The 6,509-nt window shown below is 31.9% G+C and overlaps 1 non-coding gene across 1 annotated transcript; it reads right to left on the reverse strand.

Annotated features, from left to right (window-relative positions):
* Positions 1-307: 307 nt before the first annotated feature.
* Positions 308-414, reverse strand: LOC128036388 (small nucleolar RNA R71). Its single transcript, XR_008193185.1, has one exon. It is a non-coding gene; the product is annotated as a small nucleolar RNA R71 (small nucleolar RNA).
* Positions 415-6,509: the final 6,095 nt, after the last annotated feature.

The raw sequence follows: 6,509 nt of genomic DNA on the forward strand, positions 1-6,509 counted from the left end.
ACCACACATACAAGCTCAAAAATTCAAGTTAAAATTGATAATATTTCAAATATTACAAATAGCAGAACAGTTTGGTGGATTACCCACTGAAGATCCAAGACTGTATTTAAGAGTTTTTCTAGAAGTCTTGACTCGTTTAGACAATAGGGTGTTCTTGAAGACGCTTTTGTGACTTAAATTATTCCCATATTCTTTGAGAGATCATGCAAGAGCATGTCTGAATGCTTTGTCGTCAAGAACAGTGGCATTATTGAATGATCTTTGCTAGAGATTTTTGCTACGGTGTAATCCACCAAATATAAATTTCAAGCTTAGAAATGACATCACATATTTTAAGTAATCGGAGGATGAAACGCTATATGATGCTTGGGAACGATTTAATGAATTACTTTAGAAATGTATGATGCATGGATTCCAGCACAGGACGCAGATGGAGATATTTTATAATGGGTTGAATGCGCATACGAGGATGGTAGTTGATTCTTTTGCCAATGATACCTTGTTGGATAAATCTTATAGTGAAGTCTATGAGATTTTAGAAAAAATTGCCAACAATGATTATCAATATCCTACCACGAGAGTTGGGACAGGTAAGAAAGCTGCTTGTACCATGGAGCTTGGTGCAATCACTTCGTTGGCAGCCTAGGTATCTTCTTTAGCTAATATGATCAAAACAATGAAATGACGCACTATAGTCCATGAGATGAAATCAACCAAACTATTGTTTGTTTATTATGGGGAAGACCATGTGTTTGATGAATGCCCATCAAACCTAGCTTCTGTATACTACATGGGTAATTTTAATCGGAACAATAACCCTATTCCAACATCTATAGTACAGGGTGGAAGCAGCATTTGAAATTTAGTTAGAATAATCAAGGTGAGGGGAACTTAAACAATGTTGTGAGACAAAATGCTAATAGTGCCTGCCCGGTTATAATCATCCTATGCCGAAGAAAAATGTTCAATAGAGCCAAGCATCATATTCTACCTCCATTGAAGCCTTGTTGAAGGAATATATGGCTAAGAATGATACTGTAATTCACAGCCAGACTGCATCCCTCAGAGCTCTTGAGAATCAAGTGGGGCAAATAGCAAATACTTTAAATTCAAGGCCACGAGAGCATTATCAAGCAATACCGAGAATTCGAGAACAGAAGGGAAGGAATGGTGCAAAGCCATCACTCTCAGAAGTGGGGCACAGTTGGATGATGTTGTTCAAGACACCACTCTAGAAGAGGCTGACTCCAGACTCAACCATAAAAATAATTCAGAGTCAATTGAAAAGTATACTACACCAGGAAAGGGTAAACAGAAGAATGTTACAGCAGAACCAGATCATATTGCCAACAAAAATGCCACAGCAAAACAATATCAGCAACCTGAAGGAAAACCACCTCTACCTTTTCCCCAACGATTCCATAATTCTAAACAGGATGTTAAGTTTAAAAGATTTTTGGATATTTTGAAGCAACTGCACAATAACATAACGCTAGCAGAATCATTGGAGAAAATAACCAATTATGTGAAATTCATGAAAGGTATATTGTCAAAGAAGCACAGATTGGGAGAATTTGAGACTATTGCTCTCATTGAAGGGTGCACAGCAATGTTGATGAATAAATTACCTCCAAAGTTTAAGGACCCAGGGAGTTTCACTATCCCATGTTCAATTGGAAACCATTATGTTGCTAAGGCATTTTTTGATTTAGGAGCGAGTGTAAATCTAATGCCTATGGCTATTTCTAGGAAGCTGGGAATTGGAAAACGAGACCTACTACGGTTACATTGCAACTGGCTGATCGATCTTACGCACAATCGGAGGGTAAAACTGAAGATGTGCTGGTAATAGTAGATCAATTTATTTTTCCTACAGATTTCCTTATTTTAGAATGTAAAGCTAACCCATATGTGTCAATTATTCTGGGAAGGCTTGTTTTTGCTACCGGTAAGACTTTAATTATTGTGCAGAAAAACGAACTGGCCATAAGGGTAAATAATCAGCAGATTATTTTTAATGTATTTGATGCCTTGAAATGTGCTGATGAGAATGAAGAATGCCACGCCATTAGGTTGATAGAAACACAGTTGAGGAAGAGTTTCCAAAATTTTACCACAGCGATTCTGATAGCGATGAAGACTCACTTGAGCGGAGTGACACAATAATTTTTGAGGACATTGGTGACTTATAGAAGCCAAGTAGTTTGTGGATAGAGCAGGGAAGAAGTTTGAAGCACTGGATTTATCAAATCGATCTTTCAAGCCTCCTAAACCTTCTATAGAGGAGCCCCCCAGACTGAAGTTGAAGCCTTTGCTGTAGCATTTAAAATATGCTTATTTTGGAAAAAAACAACACTTTGCCAGTAGTTATTTTGTCGAGTTGACACCCGATCAAAAGGTGAGGTTGTTGGAAGTACTCCGATGATCTAATAAGGCATTGGGATGGACAATTGCCGATATCACGGGAATCAACCCTACTATCTGTATGCATAAAATTTTACTAGAGGATTGCCATAATGATTCTATTAAACAACAAAGGAGCTTGTTTTCTAGGCAATTTAGAATTTTATATTTCATTTTCAATAATTAGGCCTTATGATAGAAAGTTAATAAAATAAATGTTTTTTAACACATTTTGTAGGTGTTGTGACCCAATAGATCAACACGAGCCTTAAGTTGTGCTAATTGGTTCAAATGAGTGTGTAGGATGGAGATATAAAGGCCCAATTAACATGGAAGTAAAGGTCAAGTGATGCATAAGCTTCCTGAGCCATCAAAGCACCAAAAGAACAACATGAGGTTGAAGTTGCATGTCATGTTGTGCCACGCAAGGGGTGTGGCACAACACAAGGCCGACGTGTTGCCCAAGCTTATTGAGGTTATTTTTGTCCACACAATCAAAGCTGCACAAGAACCTAGGACGGGTCGAAAATCTAATTTAGGTTGCCAACACCTCTATAAATAATACATTAGAGGTTGAATGTAATTAAGTCTTCCTAGGGACCTTCAAAAACCCTCGTAGCGTAGAAGTAGTTTTAGCTTCTTTTCTTTTCGGCTTTTCATAACTTTTGTATGTTCTTCTTGAATCAGTTTTAATTCAAAATCTTGTTTATTTAATTAAAGTATTCAATTTATATTTGTGTTTGCATTTTTTTTATTTCTTTATTCCAAGCCAGAGATTTGCTACTCCGATCCTTAGTCAATATTCAGTCCACTATTATTCAAATCTCTTTTATTCTCCTAATCGATCATGTTCTTTACATGATTTGTTCAATTGAAGTTGAGATAATGAATAACATGATAAGCTAAATAACTTAGGGGAGATTAACGAGTAGATAGGGATATGATTAACGGAGTATTTGGGGTTTCTCAAGAGGGATTAGTTGGTATAAAAAATGTGTTTTTAAATTGTTAGGCTTGACAACCCTAATAAGTTATCATAGGCTAGACGAGTTTGGAAGATAAGTCAAATCGCTTAAATCGTAATTAATCTTGGTTGAGAAAGTGAGGAGATAAGCGAATATCAACCAATCGATCAGTTAGTTAGAGGCCAAGAGGTAATAATTAACTAATTGATTACTAATCCACCCTAAAATCCTAATCCAAAATTAGTTACAAACCCTGAAGCAAATTAATCTTCTTGATTGGTTTATTGATTTATTTCGGTTGTCTATTTTTCTTTATTTATTTATTTTCATTATTTATTTATTTTTATTTCCTTAATCTAATTCATGGTTAATCGTAATATAGAAAATAATTATTACTACTTAGACTTGTTATTGTAAAAGTATTTTCATTATTTATTCCATCTTCCCTTGAGTACGATCCTCGGAATACTTCTGGTATTTCGTTGTACAACTATATTACAATTTGACACAAACACTTGCGGACACCGTTATTCTTAATTTATCATATTTTTGGTATATTATTTAACTATAAATGATAGCACATAGGCGGTCACTATAGCTCATAGGTTCTCTCCTAACTTATGAGATGAAGTTAGAGCATAGGAAAAAAAAAAAACTAAAGAATATAAGTGTTGCTCTAAAATCCTTAATTCATGAAGAAAGTGATGATGATGACCCATTATCATTTTTTGCATTAATTGTCATAATAACTGTCATGTCGTCACTCAATGACCCATTGGGGGTTTTGGCCAAGAACTATATTTCAAAAGCTCAATTGATTGCTAACTCTCATTTAAGACTTTAATTGAATGCAGTTTTCGATTAGTGGCTTAATTGGTTTTTTAATTATTTTATCAGGGGTTTTTGGCATTTAAACCTTTAGAGTTTAAAGTGACCAAAACTTTTGTGGGATGATTAAGAAGTTGTTATTTAAGGTGGTAGCGATCTTGTCCAGCGGGAGTGAGAGTATAAGTTTAAATCTCATGAAGCGTACTTGTCATAAGGGGTTTTACCTTAAATATCAAAGGTTGATTTGTCAAAGAGTTATAATTTAGGTATTACTCTATAAAAGAAATTTCTGGTTTCACTACCTATTTAAGAGTTAGACTATTTGTTCACAATTTGGGAGGGTTTGGAACAAATATTAAGCTTGAAAATGAGTCTACAAAAAAAAAACTCATTTAAAATATAGATCAAATATTCAAAGCTCGAGTTCAACACAACCTGAAGTTTATGATATGTTATTTTTTATTTTATTTTATATATTATATAATTTATATTATTGAAACATAAATATAATATCAATTTAAAATATGTTAAACTTTGTATGTTTAGATTTAATTAAAAAATATACAAATATACAAATACTAAATAAAATTAATTATATAAATAAAAATAATAATATGTGGGAGATTACATAAACTTAGATTTTAAAATATGAATGAGTTTAGCTAATCTTAGACTGATGCATAAACTAAACCCAAACCTCACTTGTGAACACCTATGCAATCGAAAGACTTGTGAGACAGGTCAAAATCATCCTAGCCTAAAGTTTATTATAGAACCAAACAAAATTAAACTTTTTGCTCATTCATGTATTTCACACTTTCTTCTTTAGTATTGTCAACCAACTTTCTTTTGACCCGCTCATCTTCATACACCCTTTAGTCTCAAACTCCAAAACTGACTCCCGATTTTCATGTCGGTTCAATGCGTTTTATCCTACCTTTTTCGGTTTTTTAAATATTTTATATTATTAATAAATTTATTATATAATAAAATAGATTTACTAATTTTGATCTAAATGTAAAAATATTCAATATAACAAAATGATTTAATGTACAACTTGTAATGTGTAATTGAGATTTTGGACTGTAATGGAGTAGGTACAAATTGATCATACTTTTTATGTTCTCTCTTTTATATGTATAAGTGTAATGTTTATACACATACAATTAAAATTGTTATAGATATTCTATTATTAAGTGGATGTCTATTAAGATCAAGATAAGTTTTGATATGCTTTAAATTATAATAGTTATTGGAAGTAAAATTCTATTTCATTTATACTTGATGTCATAAATATAGATTTTGGAGAAGCATTATATATGATCCCAATTGATCAATAAAATACGCTTTCTTTGCTCTCACAAGATTTGATAGCACAAAATTAGTTGAAAGCTCTAAAAGAGTTAATATATAAATATCTAAAAAGTACAAAATTTGTGATGGTTAATGCATTAGTTTTAAAAGATATCTATTACTCTTGCTATTAAATTGAATTGATTGTGACTATCTTTGTGATCTTGTCATAATCTCCATTAAGGGTTGAAAGCAAAATATTTAACTGTGAAAGATCTACTTATGAGCAATAAAATATGATAATCTATCTAAAGCTCGTTATGGTTGGATACACCTGAAGTTATAAGTTTTTTTTTAAATTGTGAGTATAACTCTACAGCATTCATAATAAGTTCTCAATTAAAGTTACGTGGAAAAATACTATTGATGAGAACTTGCAAGAGAAAATTTATATATAAAAAGTCATTGGTTATGTACATTGTACACACGGAAAATAAAATCCACTCTCAAAGATTTCTATTAATAGATTTTGATTGGATTCAAAGTCTCTTGCTAGAGTTTAATTTCCTACTTCTTGATAAAATCATTAAGACTCAACTCGAGAAAAAAAAGGTACATCTTTAAATATTAAATTAACTTGATATATGGTTTAAATATTTGAGATGGTCCTCTTTTAAGTTTTGATTACATGTGTTATATATTGTTTTAAGCATCTCATTTATTCAGGAAAATGAATATTAACTGATTTATTTAAGTTGCTATAGTAGGTTTTATAATTAAATAATATATTTGATTAAAATATATCTAGTATGCAATTTTGTGTTAATAAACTAATGAATTTTATGGTTATTGATTTGATTTAGTTCAAAGAATTGTTAAAGGTTGTAGTTCATACGTTTTATATTATTCCATATGTTAATTATTTAGAGAAATGACATGAGCAATTGTAAATGAAAAGTGCTATGAGCATGAATGGTTGGATTTTGAATTAAATTTCATGGATGTTTATGATGATAGTTA

This window comes from Gossypium raimondii, chromosome 13 (assembly GCF_025698545.1).
Source record: "Gossypium raimondii isolate GPD5lz chromosome 13, ASM2569854v1, whole genome shotgun sequence".
In the NCBI taxonomy this organism is placed as follows: domain Eukaryota; kingdom Viridiplantae; phylum Streptophyta; class Magnoliopsida; order Malvales; family Malvaceae; genus Gossypium; species Gossypium raimondii.